This window comes from Spermophilus citellus (assembly GCF_964194105.1).
Source record: "Spermophilus citellus genome assembly, chromosome: 1".
NCBI classification, from domain to species: Eukaryota; Metazoa; Chordata; class Mammalia; order Rodentia; family Sciuridae; genus Spermophilus; species Spermophilus citellus.
This window is the reverse complement of record NC_138182.1, coordinates 190,183,984-190,205,212: the sequence shown is the minus strand read 5'-3', so window position 1 is coordinate 190,205,212 and position 21,229 is coordinate 190,183,984. Positions and strand designations below refer to the sequence as shown.

At 39.1% G+C, this 21,229-nt stretch overlaps 1 long non-coding RNA gene across 1 annotated transcript in view; it reads left to right on the top strand.

Annotated features, from left to right (window-relative positions):
• Positions 1-603: 603 nt before the first annotated feature.
• The window catches only part of LOC308650061, a 128,237-nt gene continuing 107,611 nt past the window's right edge, over positions 604-21,229 (top strand). The window contains exon 1 of the long non-coding RNA XR_014022226.1: positions 604-707. This is a non-coding gene — a long non-coding RNA (uncharacterized lncRNA). The remainder of the gene's footprint in view (positions 708-21,229) is intronic.

The window sequence follows — 21,229 nt, the reverse complement described above, 5'->3', positions numbered from 1 at the left end:
GGGGGAATGTTAGCAGTTTACAGGGCAGGTAAAGGAATAGGTGTTCTTTGGGTGTGTGTATGTGGAGGGGGGGGGGCGGTACCAGAGATTGAACTCAGGGGCACTCAACCACTGAGCCACATCCCAGCCCTATACCTACTTTGTATATTATTTAGAGACAGGGTCTCACTGAAGTTGCTTAGAGCTTGGCCCTTGCTGAGGCTGGCCTTGAACTTTGATCCTCCTGCCTCAGCCTCCGGAGCCGCTGGGATTACAAGCGTGCGTCACCGCGCCCGGCCAGAATAGGTGTTTTGTGGTTAAAATAATTTTAGAGAAAACAGTAATAGAGGAAATGATACTAGAAGTATATAACTTCTGGACGAAGGTCTGTAGCGTTTTTCTGGTTTAAGCATGCAAGTCCCAAGGACTGAATTACAGTTTGCACCTTGTAAAGCTTTCACTTCCCTGAAAGGTTGATTATCACGGGGTGGTAAAAGTTGATTGAGAGACCCCGTGTGTTTGTTGGAGGGGCAAAGGGACCGAAAGGCGGTAGGAGGACTTTACTGCGGAAGAGTTCACCGAAGGGTAACCTCTGAGTCCTTGCTGCAGCACGTCGGGAGAGGAGCATTCTGGAGCTGGGAGCGGATTGGACAGTGGAACGCCGAGTCATCCCGGAGAGCTCCTAGCGTGATTCAGTCTTTGTGACGCACGTCTTTCCCAACAGTCAGGTAAGTAAAGTCACATCCCGGCTCCCGGGCTGGCTCTAGCTCAGCGGTTCCTTCGACAGAAAACTTACAATCATCTCTGTGGTTCGAGACCCGCGGGCGCTCCCCAGTCCTTTTGCTGCAACCTCAACTTTTATTTTCCCAAGTAACCAGCCAGGAGGGTTTAAGACGCCTCCTCTGCCTCCATTTCTCTGTAACCTACTTTGGAGTGAGTTTTGAAACCCCTTCTCTACCCGGAGCTTCTGGAAGGACCTGTTTCCCGCGAAGTTCAGCAACCTTTCCGTGATTGAAGGAATCAAGGCTTCTTTAGAGAAACGGCGGATTCTAATACTGGGGCAAGAAATGGAGAGATGAGCCCGGAGCATCTTGTAGTGCGGGAAAGTAAGGGAGTGCTTAAAAGCCACCCCTCCCTCGCCCGTTAAGTGCCAAGACTTTTGTAATTTTGTAGTTACTAATATCTGCGTTTTTGTTCAAATAATTACCATTATACTTGCATCTTTTTAAATGTCTTTTTTACCTGCGACCCATAGGATTTTTTTCTTTCAAATCTAGTTGATTTTCTAAGATATACCTCAGAGTTGATCAATCCGGATCAATTTTCGTAGACTCATCGAAGACCTTTTCAATGTTCCTTATGGCCAGAAAGTTTCCTTTTCTTACACTTTTGAATATTACATCTGTTCTATTATTTTCTTCTTCAGAAACGGTAATACATGTTGGATTTTCTTTGCGCCTGTACACACCACATTCTCATGTTTTTATACTGCTTTCTTGATTTTTTATTTTCTAAGTTATTTTAAGTCTTTTCCTTAATACCAACTTTTAAATTAAAACATCTTACCCTTTGGAATCTTATAAATTTAGTCGTATTCTTCCTCACTATCTGAATTTTTTCCCCTTAATATCTCATGTTTTTAGGCCAATTCTGTTCTTTTTGTTTTTAGTCAATGAATTACTTTTCGGATTCACAGGAGTTTTTTCACGTCACCAAGCACCTATTTAAGGTTATTTAGCTTAGGGTGTTTTGTTTCTGTTTCTGATCCATGGTTAGTTTTTTGATGTCTATTTTTTTAAAATTTTCTTCATTTTTTGTGCATTTTGAAATGTTTTATTTACGTTTTAACAATGGTAAATGAGTCAGGAGTTCGGGTGCTCTATCAGATTTCTTAACTTACGACTGCCCTCTTGTGTTGGAAGAACAGAATGCACCCTCTCGCGGTAGTAACCTGGCTCTTTTTTGGGGGAGGTGGAGAAGCGAGCACAGGCTGCCTTTAGATTTTGAGATTATTTTTTAATTTCTGCGGGATTCTTAATTTTCTCTTGGTGTTTTTTTTTCTTTCGCGTCACCATCAGCGCTCAAAGTTTTCTTCTCCTTCACATCATTTCTTTTCTTTAGAAGTGGTGTCTTCCCATTTTTAGTTTCAAGCACTTTTAAGCCTTTCTCCGTTCCTTGCATCCACCAGGTCTCAGAGGTACTGTCAGTATTGCTCCACTTAATATTAAACCGTCTTTTTCTGGTCGTGGTCTTACTTGTCTTCTACCATTGCAGGCTCCTGCTTCTTTCTAGTCTTTTCAATGCCATCTTGGCTTCTGTTCTATAACATGGCTCTGTAACTGGATCTGCTGACTTGGGAGGTATATTTACCTGTATATATATAAATTGAGGTTTATAGTTTTTTCTTCAAGTTATGGTGAGATGTATGTCGCCAGCGGCACTATTAATAGTTACTCAGAGGTGGATTGTCTTTAAATGCAAGTGTATATTAGATCACAGCAGTCATCAAACACAATGCAAAAAGTGTTAGGTGTGCCGGAGCACCCCAATTAGCATACAATACACTAATTAAACATTACAAGCAAATCACACAATCCTAGGGCAACCACGAGCCCCAAAGTACCTCTGATGCCACGCAACTTCTCTTAGCCTAAGAGTAGATGTTGTCATTGTCCAGTGGGTCTCTCCAACCATGGCTGGACTTCAGGGAATGGTGGAGTTGATCTGGGGAGGGACAGCAAGGTGGCTAGTCTCACTGATGTCCTCAGGGTGAAGCTCTCTGATGTGGCAGGACAAGCCATTTATATACAGTTGCAAGTTGGTGCTCATTGTTATTACACTCCAGCGTTGTTCTGTCTGTAGATGATGGTACTTATCAATTGCATCGAGTCATGACTAAGCATGCCTGTGGCTGCTGTTCCTTATGGCCAGCATCTTAGTGAGTCCCAGCCTAACCTAGCATGTCTATGGTAGATGCTCCTTACAATGTAGATGGTTTTATTTGTTCTTCTTAACTTTGTGTGAATGTTTTCTTTTTAGATGTGGCTGAAATTTCAAAGATTCAAATTCAGGTGGCTGGCGTTCTTATGTGGAAAAATTGAATAATACTTTTATTTTTTGTTTTTCTTTAAATATTTTTGATTATGGGAGCCAGGTGCAGCAGCATATGCCTGTAATCCTAGCTAGTAGGCTGAAGCAGGAGGATTGCAAGTTTGAGGCAAGGCTCAGCAATTTAGCGATGCCCTAAGCAACTTAGTGAGACCCTGTCTCAAAAAAAAGTAAATAAATAAATAAAAAGGGTGGGTGATGTGACTTAGTGGTAAAGCATTCCTGGGTTAATCTTTAGTAACCCTAACCCACCAAAATTGGTTATGGTAAACATACACAGAGGATAAAATTTACCACCATTTTCGAGTGTTCAGTGGTATAGGTATGTTCACTTTGTTATGCAACCATCACCACCATCCATCTCCAGAACTCTTTTCTTTTTTTAGAATTTTTTTGTTCTTTATTTTTATTTTTTATTCTATTTTTTAAAAATACACAACAGTGGAAAGTATTACAATTCTTATTTTACATATAGAGCACAATTTTTCATATCTTTGTATAAAGTATGTTCACACCAATTCATGTCTTTATATATGTACTTGTCTTTTTGCATTATAATTCTTATTACACATATATACCACAATTTTTCATATCTCTGTTTGTATATAAAGTAGGTTGACACCCAATTCGTGTCTTTGTACGTGTATTTTGGATAATGATGTCCATCACATTCCACCATCCTTGCTAATCTCCTGCCTCCTCCTTTTCCCTCCCTCCCCTCTTCCCTATCTAGAATTCATCTGTTTGTCCCATGTTCCTCCTCCCCAACCCATTTTGAGTCAGCCTCCTTATATCAGAGAAAACATTTGGCATTTGTTTTTTTGGGATTGGCTAACTTCACTTAGCATTATCTTCTCTAACGCCATCCGTTTATCTGCAAATGCCATGATTTTGTTCTATTTTATTGCTGAGTAAAATTCCATTGTGTATATATGTCACATTTTTTTATCCATTCATCCACCAAAGGGCATCTAGGTTTGCTCCACAGTTTAGCTATTGTGAATTGTGCTGCTATAAATATTGATGTGGCTGTGTCCCTGTAGTATGCTGTTTTTAAGTGCTTTGGTATAGTCCGAGGAGAGGGATAGCTGGGTCAAATGGTGGTTCCATTCCCAGATTTCCAAGGAATCTCCATACTGTTTTCCATATTGGCTGCACCAATTTGCAGTCCCACCAGCAATGTATTAGTGGACCTTCCCCCCCCCCCCATCCAGAACTCTTTTCATCTTGTAAAATAGAAGCTCTATACTTATTAAATAATAACTCCCCATCTCCCTCCAACCCTCAACTCCTTAGCAACCACCATTATATTTTCTCTCTTTAAATTTGACTACTCTAGATATCTCATAGAAGTAGAATCATGCAGTATTGTCTCTTTTGTTATTGTTGTTATTTTGGTTTTTTGGTAGTGCTGGGAATTGAACTCTGGGGTGCTGTACCACTGAGCTCCATCTTCAGCTTGTTTTGAGACAGGGTTGCTAAGTTGCCCAGGCTGGCCTTAAACTTTCAATCCTCCTGCCTCAGCCTGCCCAGGGTTTACAGGTACACACCACTGTACAGGGCTTGTCTTTTTGTGACTGGATTATTTCACATGGTGTATTATCCTCAAGTTTATCCATGTTGTAGCATATGTCAGAATTTCCTTTCTTTTCTTTTCAGTTCGGGGAATAGAACTCAGCGGCACTTTACCCCGGAGCTACAACCCAAAACCTTTTGTCATCTTGCTTGGCTGAATTTTATTTTTTTTAGAGGGGGTTAAATAAATAGATATGGTGGTACATTCCTGGAATCCCAGTGGCTCCAGAGACTGAGGCAGAAGGATCACAATTTCAAAGCCAGCCTCAGCAACTTAGGTCCTAAGTAACTTTGCAAGACCTTGTCTTTAAAAAAAAAAAAAAGCGGGGTGGGGGGGTGGTTTGCTGGGGATGTAGCTTAGTGGTAGAACACTGGCCTACCATGTACGGGGCCCTGGGTTCAATCCCCAGTTATCACACACCCATACACAAAGTCTGCAGATACTACATTTTGTTTATAACTATCTGTGGATGGACATTTAGGTTGTTTCTACCTTTTAGCCATTATGAATAGTGCTGCTATGAACATGGCTATATAGATAATTGAGTTTCTACTTTTAGTTATTTTGGTTCAATATCTAGAAGTGGAATTCCTCGGTCATAATTCAATTTTAATTACTTAAGGAGCTATCATACTGCTTTTTCATCATGGCTATATCATTTTATATTCCTACAAACAGTACAGAATGATTATAATTTCTCCACATCCTTGGTAACACTTTTTTTTAATATTATTTTTTAGTTGTAGTTGGACACAATATCTTTATTTTATTTATTTATTTTTATGTGGTGCTGAGGATCAAATCCAGGGCCTCGCACATGCTAGGTTAGTGCTCTACCGCTGAGCCACAACCCAGCCCAAAGCTTGTTATTCTTAATATGCTTTTTGTTTTTGTTTTTGACAGTAGCTATTCTAAAATGTTGAAGTATTCTCTTGTCCTGTGACAACTCTTTTCTATGGACTTAATTTTTCTGTGACAACTCATTTTTTTCAGTGCTGTTGATAGAACCCAGGACTTCACACCTGCTAACACCTGCTAGGCAAGAACTCTACCATTGATTTAATCTCCAGCCTAACTCATTTATTTTTACCCTTTCTTGTTCTTTGGTGTATTTAAGTACATTTTCCTTTCAGCACTGCTGGAAAAAAATGACCAGAACCTTATGAATAGTTGGGACTATAAAATACCTATTATTCATTTCATCAGAAGGAAAGGAGATAGCAATTAGAGAAATGAAAATTAAAACTACATCAAGATTTCATCTCACTCCAGTCAGAATGGCAAATATTAAGAACACAAGTAACAATACATGTTGGTGAGGATGTGGGGAAAAGGTACACACTCATACATTGCTGGTGGGACTACAAATTGGTACAACCACTATGGAAAACAGTATGGAGATTTCTCAGAAAACCTGGAATGGAACCATTATTTAATCCAGCTATCCCATTCCTCCATCTATACCCAAAGAATGTAAAATCAGCATACTACAGTGATGAGGCCACATCAATGTCTATAGGAGCTCAATTCCCTATAGCTGAGCTATGGAACCAACCTAAGTGCCCTTTAACAGATGAATGGATAAAAAAATCTGATACACATACACACACGCACACACACATAGGAATATTAGCCATAAAGAAGAATGAAATTATGGCATTTGCCGGTAAATGGATAGAACTGGAGATGATCATGCTAAGTGAAATAAGCCAATCCCTCTAAAAACAAAAACAAACAAACAAAAAACAACCCAAAGGTTGAATATTCTCTCTGATATGCTGATGCTAACACACTAAGGGGCAGGGGAAGGAAGAATAGAAGATCATTGGATTAGATAAAGGAGAATGAAGGGAAGGGAAGTGGGGATAGAAATATGAAAGACAGTAGAATGAATTGGACATAACTTTCCTATGTTCATATATGAATACATGACCAGTGTAACTCCACACCCTGTGTAACTACAGGAATGGGACATTATACTCCATGCATGTATAAATTGTCAAAATACACTCCACTGTCATGTATATTTAAAAAGAAAACACAATTTTTTTTTTTAAAAAAAGGAGCTAGAGCAGAGCTGAAAACAATATAGAAATAATGGCTGAAACTTCCCATCTTAGACAAGAGACTAAATCTAAAGATTCAAGAAACCATGCAAACCTTAAACAGGATAAACTCAAAGAAATCCATAGTACATTTCTGAAAACTAAAGACAATAAAAAATTCCTTAAAGCAGTAAGAGCAAAAAGACAACACACACAAAGAAAAAGAATTAGATCAGTAAACTCGTTTCCCCCAGAAACTGTGGGTACTGGAAGAATGTGTCACAATATTTTTCAGGTGTTAAAGGAAGAGAACTGGCAATCCAGGATCCTATGCCATCAAAATATTCTTCAAGAATGAAGTGGGGGAAGGAGGATCAAGAGGTTCTTAGGTAAAAGAAAACCAAGAGAATTTGCTGCCAGCAGATCTGTCCTTAAAAAATGACATAAGGATGTTCACTAAACAAAGAAATTGACAAAACTAGAAATCTTGGAACACCAGTAAGTAAAAAAACAAAACAAAACAAAACAAAACAAAAAAACACAGTTAACAAGAATATGGATAAATAAAATAGGCTTTCCTTATGTTGAGTTTCCTATATTGTGTTTGATGGCTGAAGAAAAAATTACTTACTGTTCAAAGTGACTCTAAATGTAGCTAGAGGAAATAGTTAAGATTACAATATAAGTTGGAGAGGATAAAGGGATTTAAAGGACACTGTGTGTGGTGGTGCATGCCTATAATCCCAGTAGCTTGATAGGCTGAGGCAGGAGGTAATCCTCTGTTACCTGTCCTCCCCCATAAAAAGGGATTTAAAGGAAGACAATGCCAAAACATCATAAATAAGTCAAAATGGAATTTTGAAGAATATTGGAGTAACATGAAGGCAAGAAGAATAAAACAACGAAGTGAAAATCAAACAAAATGTCATGTAGATTTCCTTCAGTAGCAATTCTCCTGATACTCTTTCCCTTCCTTTTGTTCTCTGTTTACTTATTGATCATGAAATACCTGGGGCTGGGGAAGTAGCTTAGTTGTAGAGGGCTTGCCAGGCCTGGCCTGCCTGAGGCCCTGGATTCAATCCCCAGCATTTAAAAATAACAAAAACCAAGAAAAAAAAGGGTGCATTTCTTTATGTCCCTAAATATGTTTCTGAATTATATTCATCCTTTCTGAGTTACTGTTTGCATTATTTGGAAAAATTGCCTTTCAATTTGACTCCAGAGTATGGCCTTTCACGATCACATTTGTCATTAATCAAATAATTTGTGAGTTACTCTCTCACTGCCAATTTGACATTTATTTTTGTAATAAATCTCAATTTTTTCTCATAACCCTTTGGTGAATATTGACCATTATATTTATAAAATGTGCTATTCTTATTAATTTTACTATAGATTTTTGTTTTTATTTATTTTTATTTATTTTTTTGAGAGAGGCCCAAAAGATTTTTCCTGTGGCTCCTACAAGTGCTCACAAGAAGTGGAGAATAAGGGGCTGGGCATGTGGCTCAAGCAGTAGCGTGCTGGTCTGGCATGCGTGGGGCACTGGGTTCCATTCTCACCACCACATAAAAATAAAGATGTTGTGTCCACCGAAAACTAAAAAAAAAAAAAAGTGGAGAATAAAATTTGTTGAGTTTGGGGTTGTGGCTCAGCAGTAGAATACGTGCCTAACATGTGCAAGGTGCTAGGTTCGATCCTCAGCACCACATAAATAAATACATAAAATAAAGGTATTGTGGGCTGGGGTTGTGGCTCAGCAGTAGAGCAAGGCCCTGGGTTTGATCCTCAGCACCACATAAAAATAAAAAAAATAAAGATATTGTGTTCAACTACAACTAAAAAAAACAAAACAAAAAATCTTGTTACTTGGTTGGACATTTGTATACATACATGAAGGTATACTTAAGTACAAACATGTTTGATTCTTGAACCAATTAAAAATCATGCTTTGAATTTATTTGGTTTGTTATATTTCTCTAGTTTCCTATGTCACCTGACAGTTTTTTCTTTCTTGACATAGTTTTAAAATCATTTTTAAAAACTGTGGCAAAATCCATCACAAAAAATTTATCATCTTCATGGGAGGTGGATATAACTCAGTGGTAGAGTGCTTACCTAACATGTATGAGGCCCTGTATTCAATTCCCAGAACTGCAAACAATATGAAACAAAAATTACCTTCTAACCATTTTAAAATCACAGTCTAGTAATGTTAAGTATAGTCACATTGTTATACAACAAAGCTCCAGAACTTTTTATTTTGCAAAACTACAATTCTGTACCCAACAAACAATAACTTTCAATTCGGTTCCTCCCAGCCCCTGGCAACCACAATTCTTTCTGTCTCCATGAATTTAACAACTATAAGTATCTAAGTGTGATCATACAGTATCTTTTTTTTTTTAGAGAGAGAGAATTTTTTAATCTTTATTTTTTTTTTTTTAGTTTTCGGCGGGCACAACATCTTTGTTTGTATGTGGTGCTGAGAATCGAACCCGGCCGCACGCATGCCAGGCGAGCGCGCTACCACTTGAGCCACATCCCCAGCCCCATACAGTATCTTTTTGTAGTTGATTTATTTTACTTAGCATATTGTTTTAAGTTTCATTCATCTTATAGAATGTGTTGAAATTTCCTTTCACTTTATGAGTAAATGATATAATATTGTATGTATATAATACATTTTATTTATCCATTCATGTTAATCCACTCATCTGTTAATGGATACCTGGGTTACCTTCTTTCCTGTCTATTTATTTTTTGGTACAAGGGATTGAACCCAGGGGGGCTTAACCACTGAACCATATTCCCAGCCCATTTTTATATTTTATTTAGAGACAGTGTCTCACTGAGTTGCTTAGGCTGGCTTTGAACCTGCAATCCTCCTGCCTTAGTCTCTCAAACTGCTGGCTTTGCGCATTTTTAATTGGATTATTTTTTGTTGATCAATTATAGGAGTTTGTTATGTATCCTGGATATTAACATCTTATCAGATATATGATTTGCAAGTATTCTCTCTTATTGTATAGGTTGCCTTTCCACTCTGGTGTGTTCTTTGATACAGAAGTTTTTAGGTTGGATGTGGTCCCATTTCTCTGATTTTGCATTTGTTGCCTGTTCTTTTGGCATCATATCTAAGAGATCATTACCAAATCCAATTTCATTAAGTTTTTCCTCTGTATTTTCTTTTAGGAGTTTTGTATACTTAGGTCTTTAATTCATTTTGAATTATTTTTTGTATATGGTGTTAAGGATCCAATTTCATTCTTTTGCCAATAACATTTGTTGAAGAGGCTATATGTTTCTCATTGAGTGGTCTTGGCATCCTTGTTAAAGATCATTTTTTGCATACACAAATTTATGGCCTCTGTATTTTATTCTATTGGCTAATATGTCTGTTTTCATGCCACATTATTCTGATTACTGTAGCTTTGTAATGTGTTTTGAAATCAGAAAGTGTGAGACTTCCAATTTTGTTGTTCTTTTTCAAGTTTGTTTTGGCTATGCTGGGTTTCTTATGATTCCATATGAGTTTTAGGGTATAGATTTTTATATTTCTGCAAAAAATGCCATTTGATTTTTTTTTTTTTGGCACCAGGGATTGAACCCAGGGAAGCTTAACCACTAGGCCAAATCCCCAGTCTTTTCTTAAATAATGAAAATAGATTATTCAATTCAAAGTTTATTTTTATTCTAATTAGTTATACATGACATCCAAATGCATTTTGACATGTCATATATAAATGAAGTATAACTTCTCATTCTTTTGGTTGTACATGATGTAGGATTTACATTGGTTGTGTAATTATATATGCACATAGGGTCATAATGTCTGATTCATTCTATTATCCTTTCTACCCCCATACCCACTCCCCTCTCTTCACTTCCCTCTTTCTAATCCAAAATACATCTATTCATCCCTAGCTACCTGCCCCCCTTATTGTGAATTAGCATCTGCATATCAGATAAAACAATCATTCTTTGGGATTGACTTATTTCACTTAGAATACTTTTCTCCAACTCCATCCATTTACCAGCAAATTCCATAATTTCATTTCTCTTTAAGGTGGAGTAATATTCTACTGTGTATATATACCACATTTTCTTTATCCAGTCGTCTGTTGAAAGTCACCTAGGTTGGTTCCATAATTTAGCTATTGTGAATTCAGCTACTATAAACATTGATGTATCTGGGTCATTATAGTATGCTGATTAAATCCTTTGAGTATAAACCTAGAAGTGGGATAGCTTCCCCAGCCCTCTTTAAATTTTTTATTTAGAGATGGAGTCTTGCCAAATTACATAGGTCCTCATTAAGTTGCTGAAGCTGGCTTTGAACTTATCCTCCTGCCTCAGCCTTCTGAGGTGTTGGGATTACAGGCATGGGCCACTGTGCCTTGCGATTACATTGGATTTTGATAGGGATTGCACTGAAGCTGTATATCACTTTGGGTAATATTGATATCTTAATAATGTTCATTTTCCCAATAAATAAACTAGGCTGTTTTCCTATTTATTTAAAAATTTTAAGTTGTAGATGGACACAATATGTTTATTTTGCTTACTTATTTTTTTTATGTGGTGCTGAGGATTGAACCCAGTGTCTCACATGCTAGGCTAGCACTGTACCACTGAGCCACAACCCCAGCCCTCCCATTTATTTTTATCTTTTTTATTTTAACAACAATTTGTAGTTTTCAGTGTGAGTCTTCTGTTTCCTTGGTTAAGTTTATGTCTAAGAATTTTTTTATTATATTGTAAGTGGAATTTACCCTTAATTTCCTTTTCAGGATTGTGTAGAAATGCGACTGATTTTTTTTTTTTTGTATTTTATTTAAGACAGGGTCTCATTGAGTTGCTTAAGGCCTCACAAAGTTGCCGAGACAGGAGGATTATGAATCCCACTTTGAACTCATAATCCTCCTGTCTCAGCTTGCTGAATCACTGGGATTATAGGTGTGCAACACCACGTCCAGCTGCAATTGATTTTTGTTACTTTACTGAATTAACTTATTAGATATTTGGAGGAATCTTTAGAGTTTTATACATATCATCTATGAACAGAGAGAATTTTATTTCTTCCTTTACACTGTAGATTTTAAAAAATTTCTTAATTTGTATGGCTAGAAATTCCAGCATTATGCTGAATAAAAGTGGTGAAAGTGTGTATCTTTGTCATATTCCTGATCATAGAAGGGAAGCTTCTCAGTATTTTATCATTAAGTAAGATTTTTTTGCTGAATTTTCTTATATGGTTTCTATTATGTTGAAGTAGTTTTCTTCTATTCCTAGTTTTTTGTTTCTTTTTTTTTTTCATAAAAGGGTGTGGAATTTTACCATATGCTTTTTCTGCATCACCTGAGATCATCATGTGGTGGTTTTTGTTCTCTTAATGTGGTGAATTACATTAATTGATTTTTACATATTGAATCATTCTTGCATTTGAGGATTAAAAGAACTTAATTATGGCATATAAATCTTTAAATATGCTGATGAGTTCAGTTACTAGTTTTTTTGTTGATTTTGTTTGTCTTTGTTTTGTGGTGCTGTGGCAATACTAGGTAATACACTGAGCTGTACCCTGAACATTGTTGAGGATTTTGCATCAGTGTTCCTAAGGGCTATTACTTTTGCAATGTCCTTGTCTGACTTTTATTTTGTTAGGATAATGTTGACTTTATCAGATGAATTTGAAAGTGTTCCAACTTTCAATTTTTTAAAAGCATTTGAAAAAGATGGCTATTAGTTCTTCTTTAATTGCTTGGTAGAATTCTCTAGTGAAGCCATCTTGGTCCTGGTTTTTTCTTTGTTGGAAAGTTTTTTTTTTTATTTATTTTTTATTTTTTTATTTATTTATTTTTTATTGGTTGTTCATAACATTACAAAGCTCTTGACATATGATATTTCATACATTAGATTGAAGTGGGTTATGAACCCCCAATTTTACCCCAAATGCAGATAGCAGAATCACGTCGGTTACACATCCACAATTTTACATAATGCCCTAATAGTAATTGTTGTATTCTGCTACCTTTCCTATCCCCTACTATCCCCCCTCCCCTCCCCTCCCAACTTCTCTCTCTATCCCATCTACTGTAATTCATTTCTCTCTTTGTTTATTTTCCCATTCCCCTCACAACCTCTTATGTGTAATTTTGTTTAGCAATGAGGGTCTCCCTTCATTTCCATGCAATTTCCCTTTTCTCTCCCTTTCCCTCCCATCTCAAGTCTCTGTTTAATGTTAATTTTTTCTTCCTACTCTTCCTCACTGCTCTGTTCTTAGTTGCTCTCATTATATCAAAGAAGACATTTGGTATTTGTTTTTTAGGGTTTGGCTAGCTTCACTAAGCATAATCTGCTCTAGTACCAACCATTTCCCTGAAAATTCTATGATTTTGTCATTTTTTATTGCTGCATAGTACTCCATTGTGTATAGATGCCACATTTTTTTTATCCATTCATCTATTGAAGGGCATCTGGGTTGGTTCCACAGTCTAGCTATTGTGAATTGTGCTGCTATGAACATTGATGTGGCAGTATCCCTGTAGCATGCTTTTTTGAGGTCTTCAGGGAATAGTCCGAGAAGGGCAATAGCAGGGTCAAATGGTGGTTCCATTCCCAGCTTTCCCAGGAATCTCCAAACTGCTTTCCAAATTGGCCGCACCAATTTGCAGTCCCACCAGCAATGTACAAGTGTACCCTTTTCTCCACATCCTCGCCAGCACTTGTTGTTGTTTGACTTCATAGTGGCTGCCAATCTTACTGGAGTGAGATGGTATCTTAGGGTGGTTTTGATTTGCATTTCTCTGACTGCTAGAGATGGAGAGCATTTTTTCATGTACTTGTTGATTGATTGTATATCCTCCTCTGAGAAGTGTCTGTTCAGGTCCTTGGCCCATTTGTTGATTGGGTTATTTGTTATCTTATTGTCTAATTTTTTGAGTTCTTTGTATACTCTGGATATTAGGGCTCTATCTGAAGTGTGAGGCGTAAAAATTTGTTCCCAGGATGTAGGCTCCCTATTTACCTCTCTTATTGTTTCTTTTGCTGAGAAAAAACTTTTAAGTTTAATTAAGTCCCATTTGTTGATTCTAGTTGTTAACTCTTGTGCTATGGGTGTCCTATTAAGGAATTTGGGGCCCGACCCCACAATCTGTAGATCGGAGCCAACTTTATCTTCTATCAGACGCAGAGTTTCTGATTTGATATCAAGCTCCTTGATCCATTTTGAGTTAACTTTTGTGCATGGCGAGAGAAAGGGATTCAGTTTCATTTTGTTGCATATGGATTTCCAGTTTTCCCAACACCATTTGTTGAAGATGCTATCCTTCCTCCATTGCATGCTTATAGCCCCTTTATCAAATATAAGATAGTTGTAACTTTGTGGATTAGTCTCTGTGTCCTCTATTTTATACCATTGGTCCACCCGCCTGTTTTGGTACCAGTACCATGCTGTTTTTGTCACTATTGCTCTGTAATATAGTTTGAAATCTGGTATCGCTATACCGCCTGATTCACACTTTCTGCTTAGAATTGCTTTTGCTATTCTGGGTCTTTTATTTTTCCATATGAATTTCATGATTGCTTTATCTATTTCTACAAGAAATGCCGTTGGTATTTTGATTGGCATTGCATTAAACCTATAGAGAACTTTTGGTAATATTGCCATTTTGATGATGTTAGTTCTGCCTATCCATGAACAAGGTATATTTTTCCATCTTCTAAGATCCTCTTCTATTTCTCTCTTTAGGGTTCTGTAGTTTTCATTGTATAGGTCTTTCACCTCTTTTGTTAGGTTGATTCCCAAGTATTTTATTTTTTTTGCAGATATTGTGAATGGAGTGTTTTTCCTCATTTCCATTTCAGAAGTTTTGTCGCTGATATACAGAAATGCCTTTGATTTATGCGTGTTGATTTTATATCCTGCCACTTTGCTGAATTCATTTATTAGTTCTAGTAGTTTTTTTGTAGACCCTTTTGGGTCTTCTAGGTATAGAATCATGTCATCTGCAAATAGTGATAATTTAAGTTCTTCTTTTCCAATTTTTATGCCTTTAATTTCTTTCGTCTGTCTAATTGCTCTGGCCAATGTTTCGAGAACTATATTGAATAGAAGTGGAGATAGAGGGAATCCCTGTCTTGTTCCGGATTTTAGAGGGAATGCCTTCAACTTTTGTCCATTGAGAATGATGCTAGCCTGAGGCTTAGCGTAGATAGCTTTTACAATGTCAAGGTAAGTTCCTGTTATCCCTAGTTTTTCTAATGTTTTGAACATAAAGTCATGCTGTACTTTGTCGAATGCTTTCTCTGCATCTATCGAGATGATCATATGGTTCTTATCTTTAAGTCTATTGATGTGGTGAATAACATTTATTGATTTTCGTATGTTGAACCATCCTTGCATCCCAGGGATGAATCCTACTTGATCATGGTGCACAATTTTTTTGATGTGTTTTTGTATTCGATTCGCCAGAATTTTATTGAGGATTTTTGCATCTAGGTTCATTAGAGATATTGGTCTGTAGTTTTCTTTCTTTGAGGTGTCTTTGTCTGGTTTCGGGATCAGGGTGATGTTGGCCTCATAGAATGAATTTGGAAGAGCTCCCTCTTTTTCTATTTCCTGAAATAACTTGAAAAGTATTGGTATTAATTCTTCTTTAAAGGTTTTGTAAAACTCTGCTGTATACCCATCCGGTCCTGGGCTTTTCTTGGATGGTAGTCTTTTGATGGCTTCTTCAATTTCATCCATTGATATTGGTCTGTTCAGATTGTGTGTATCCTCCTGACTCAGTCTGGGCAAATCATATGACTTAAGAAATTTATCGATGTCTTCACTATCCTCTATTTTATTGGAATATAGGTTTTCAAAATAATTTCTAATTGTCTTCTGTATTTCTGTAGCATCTGTTGTGATATTGCCTTTTTCATCCCGTATGTTAGTAATTTGAGTTCTCTCTCTTCTTCTCTTTGTTAGCATGGCTAGAGGTCTGTCGATCTTATTTATTTTTTCGAAGAACCAACTTTTAGTTTTGTTAATTTTTTCAATAGTTTCTTTTGTTTCAATTTCATTAATTTCCGCTCTGATTTTAATTATTTCTTGCCTTCTGCTATATTTGCTGTTGTTTTGCTCCTCCTTTTCTAGGGCTTTGAGTTGGAGTGTGAGCTCATTTATTTGTTGGTTTCTTCTTTTTTTGAGGAGTGACCACCAGGCGATGAACTTTCCTCTTAAAACTGCTTTCATTGTGTCCCATAGATTCCGATATGTTGTGTCTGTATTTTCGTTTATCTCCAAGAATTTTTTGATTTCCTCCTTTATGTCTTCTGTAACCCATTGATCATTCAGTAGTATATTGTTCATTTTCCATGTGATGTAGGATTTTTCCTTCCTTCTTTTGTTATTGATTTCCAGTTTCATTCCATTATGATCAGATAGAATGCATGGTATTATCTCCACCCCTTTATATTTACTGAGGGTTGCCCTATGGCATAATATATGGTCTATTTTTGAGAAGGATCCATGTGCTGCTGAGAAGAAAGTATATCCATTTGATGATGGTTGATATATTCTATATAAGTCAGTTAAGTCTAGGTTATTGATTGTGGTATTGAGTTCTATAGTTTCTTTATTTAACTTTTGTTTGGAGGATCTGTCCAATGGTGAGAGAGGTGTGTTGAAGTCTCCCATAATTATTGTGTTGTGGTCTATTTGATTCTTGAATTTGAGGAGAATTTGTTTTATGTATGTCACAGCACCATTATTTGGTGCGTAAATATTGATAATTGTTATGTCTTGTTGGTGAATGGTTCCTTTTAACAGTATATAATGACCTTCTTTATCCCTTTTGATTAACTTAGTCTTGAAGTCAATTTTATTCGATATGAGGATGGCCACCCCTGCTTGCTTGCGAGGAGCGTGTGCGTGGTATATTTTTTCCCATCCTTTCACCTTCAGCCTGTGTATGTCATTTCCAATCAGATGTGTCTCCTGGAGGCAGCATATTGTTGGATTTGTTTTTTTAATCCATGATACCAGCCTATGTCGCTTTATTGGAGAGTTTAAGCCATTAACATTCAGAGTTACTATTGATATGTGGTTTGAACTTCCATCCATGTTTGATTGTTTATCCTTTTTAAAAAAAAAAAAAATTTAGTTTGTTTCTCCATGATTGTCTTTCCCCTTGCCCTCTGTCTTTACTGAGGCACTTCCCACTGATGGTTTTGGTTATTGTTTTTCATTTCTTCTTCTTGTAGTGTTTTGTTCAAAATGCTTTGCAATGCTGGTTTTCTGGCTGCAAATTCTTTTAACTTTTGTTTATCATGAAAGATTTTTATTTCGTTGTCATACCTAAAGCTTAATTTTGCTGGATACAGAATTCTTGGTTGGCATCCATTGTCTTTCAGTGTTTGAAATACATTGTTCCATGACCTTCTTGCTTTCAGTGTCTGTGATGAAAAATCCGTGGTTAACCGTATTGGTTTACCCCTAAATGTAATCTGTCTCCTTTCTCTTGTAGCTTTTAATATTTTCTCTTTGTTCTGTATATTGGATATCTTCATAACAATGTGTCTTGGCGTTGGTCTACTGTGATTTTGTGTGCTCGGTGTCCTGTATGCATCTTCAATTTGTATATCTGTTTCCTTTTTTATTTCTGGAAAGTTTTCTGTAATTATCTCATTCAGCAAGTTTCTCATTCCCTTGGTTTGAATCTCTGTGCCCTCCTCTATCCCGATGACTCGTAAGTTTGGTTTCTTTATGTTATCCCATAATTCTTGGAGGTTTTTCTCGTGATTTTTTACCAGCCTTTCTGAGTTGGCTAGACTCTTTTCAAGATGGTATATTTTGTCTTCATTATCTGACGTTCTGGCTTCTACCTGCTCCACTCTGTTAGTGATACTCTCAATTGAGTTTTTCATTTGGTTTATCGTTTCCTTCATTTCTAGAATTATTGTTTGATTATTTTTTATAACCTCTATCTCCTGATAAAGATGCTTAACTTCTTCTTTTATCTGTTTGTGAAATGCATTCTCAATGTGTTCTTTCGCTGCTTGAATTTGCTGTCTTGTATCTTCTTTAAGGTTCCATTCCATCTGTCTAAGGTGTTCCTTGAGTTCTTTATATGACCATTTATCTGATGACTCTAGGTCCTCCTGAATATTTAGGCTGTCCTGCATTGTTTGTACTCCTTTTCTTCCTTGTTTTTTGAAGCTGCTCATGTTGCTTCTTGTTCTGTTTGACTGTTGAGTTACTGTTTACCCTATAAATTAATTTGATGCTTGGGAGGAAAGGTATTTGAAGGGAAGGGAAGAAGTCTCTAAAGAGAATGAGAATAGGCAGGTAGAATTCAAGAAAAAAGGGAGGATAAGAAAAATGAAAAGACTAAAGAAGTAAAAGAATAGGAACTAAAAAAGAAAAAGATTTAAAAAAAATAATAAAATAAAGTAATAATAATAATTTTTTTAAAAAAAAATTTAAATTAAAATTAGTAGAAAAAAAAATTAAAAAAAAATTTTAAGAAAGAAAAAAAAATTAATAAAACAACAAGAAAGAAAAAATGAAAATGAAAGAAAAACCCAGATCAAAAAAAAAAAAAAAGAAAAAAAAAAAACCCTAATAGATGCAGTCTTAGAGTTTGATTAACTTCTCTTCCAGGAGATGGCGCTGTGCCCACCAGGTCAAGTTACTCCTGTCAATACGCGGGAACCAATCACTGTGCAGTAGCTCCTCCCAGACTGGGCGAGTCTCCAATCCTGAGTGTCTAGGGCCTCTTCTTGTGTCTAGTCACTTCCCACTTTTTCTCTAGCCAGGCCCCCTCTCACAATACTGGCTACACGCCAAGTCTGCTGCTCCCGGGACCCCTGTTTTCATGAACGACTGGGCACACTCTTCCAGTTTGCCATTCCCTCAGACCCTAAGCTTGTAGAGTTTGGGGCTGAGAATCCTCAGCGTATTTTACTTGCCCTCCAGTAGCCACGCCCCCGGTAGCTGGTGCAAGGAACCTCAGCTGTCAGCCCTGGTGGGGGTGGTGGTTCCGCTCCGCGGGACCCGCACCACCTCTGACTTCCTCGGGCTGGCTGTAGCACTCACGGGAGAGCTGGGAGGGGCCCTAAGGGTTTCCCGATGTGTGGAGAGGTAAGGCTATGGGATCACACACCTGTTTCAACTAAGTTATCTCCTCTGCAGCAGTCTGATGACGTTGTTTCCCTTTGCCGGGCGACCAATTCAACGTGTGGGTCCTCCTCTCCCAAGCCCCGTTTCAAACCAGTGGCCACTACTTATGAAGGCTCGGTAGGCATTTACATTCGTATGATGAGAAGGGCTGACCAGTTGTTTCAGCCGGATGAATTAATGCAGTGTCATAGCTGTTTGTCTGCGGGAAGCAGGTGACCGGGAGTTTGAATTCAGCGGGTCAGAGCTCAGTGTGTGTTCTCGGATCACTTGGATTTTAAATTGTCACTCATCTTATCAGCTGTTTCATATAATTCGGCAGCTCATTCGCGCGGTGCAGATTCTGCTCTATGGTGTTCCGCGGGATGCGGCTGCGGCGGCGGCGGCGGCCTTCGGGACCCCCGGGGAGGGGGTGCGGGTTGGGGGAGGGGAGGCGGCGCCTCAGGGCCGCGTGGTCTGGGTACCAGACACGCAGGAGAGCGGGTGGGGTGGGGGAAAGAAATTGAGATCTAAATTTAGAGACTGAGCTTGGGAGGGGAGACAGCTGGGGAGAAAGAAGCAAGGCGGAGAGGCGGAGAGGAGAAGGAGAAGGGGCCGAAGGAGCCGGGCAGCTTGTCTGCGGGAAGCAGGTGACCGGGAGTTTGAATTCAGCGGATCAGGGCTCAGTGCGTGTTCTCGGTTCACTTGGATTTTAAATTGTCTCTCATCTTATCAGCTGTTTCATTTAATTCGGCAGCTCATTCGCGTAGTGAAGAGTCTGCTCTATGGTGTTCTGTGGGAGGCGGCGGCAGCGGCCTTCGGGACCCCCGGAGAGGGGGTGCGGGTTGGGGGAGGGGAGGCGGCGCCTCGGGGCGCGGGGGCCGGGTACCAGACACGCGGGAGAGCGGGCGGGATGGGGGAAAGAAATTGAAATCTAGATTTAGAGACTGAGCTTGGGGGGAGAGACAGCTGGAGAGAAGCAAGGCGGAGAGGCGGCGAGGAGAAGGAGATGGGGCCGATAGAGCCGTGTACCTGGGACTGCAGCCTTACTGTTCGCGCTGAAGTCGTGATGGATTTCCTCCACCTTGGCTCATGACTTGATGTTTTCAATCACAGGCCTGGGCTCCGTCCCAGGCAGCGGCTCCGCGGGGCTCCGGCGGTGCGGGCCTGGCGGCGGCGAAACCACACTCAGCTGCCCAGGGACCTCGGGGGCGCTCGAGCGGCAGGGGCCGCTCGGCGCGGGCGCTGCGGACTGGGCGCCGCGTCCCGGCAGGTCCAGGTCCCACAAGGGCCACGCGCCCTCCTCCTCGCGCCAGGCGGGACGTGGCTTTGGCGCGGCCCGGTCCGAGGCGCCGGCGGCGGTGGTCGGGGTGCGGGGCCGTTCCACTCCCTCCGGCTCCGGCTCCGGCGGGCCTGTGGCGGCGGTGGTGGGAGCGCGGAGGCGCGGCGGCCTGTTACCGGGCGGCGGGGAGGGACCAGCGCTCAGGGGAGCGCGGCGGTATGGCCGGCGGCGGCGGCGGCTGTGGCTCCTCTTCTTCTTTCCAAGCCGGCACTGTGATTTCTTCCAGTCCCTGGGGACCCTCAGTCTTCAGCTGAAATTGGGGCAGATGCTGCTACAGGAGCTGTGGAAAGGCTCATCTAAGCTTTCCACCGCTGCCCGCTGCATTCAAGCCGCCATCTTGCCCGGAAGTCGGAAAGTTTTTGATTACTGATACAATCTCCTTATTAGGTATAAGTTAAGATTTTCTGTTTCCTTATGATTCAATCTTGGTAAATTGGGTGTTTCTAGGAATTTATTCTTTTCACTGGGCTATCCGAATCATTGGTAGACAATCATTTTAATTTATTTTTCTGATTTTATATTTTGTTTAAAAAATGTTCACTGTGACTCACAGAATTGATTTCATGACTCACTAATGGGTTACATACATACAGTGAAAAACCTTGATACGGAGACATTTTGTACCCTCTGCTGTGTTGGAGGCTTGAATGTCTGCTTGATACCAAAAGAAGCTAGCAGATCTGCTAGCTGTTGATGACTTGTATATGTAAGGGTAAAATTTCTAAGCTGATTCTAAGCTGCAAAAGTCTGAGTTAAAGTGTAAAAGACTAGGGCATTGTAAAGCTTCTAGATTGCAAGGTCTGGGCTAAAAGGTAAAAGCCTATTGTTACAATTCCTCTGCTATCCCCGGAACCTGTAAGTTGTTAGGACAATGCAGGAGCTGCTCAGTAAATATCTCCATTGATTCCCTGGTTGTTTAATAGCTAAGGGCTCCAGGTAGCATGGCACGTAGGCATCCAGGCCCCAGAACCAATCAGTTTGAATGTGTACCCCACTTAGCAGTGACCAATCACCCCTGCCCAAACTGTTCC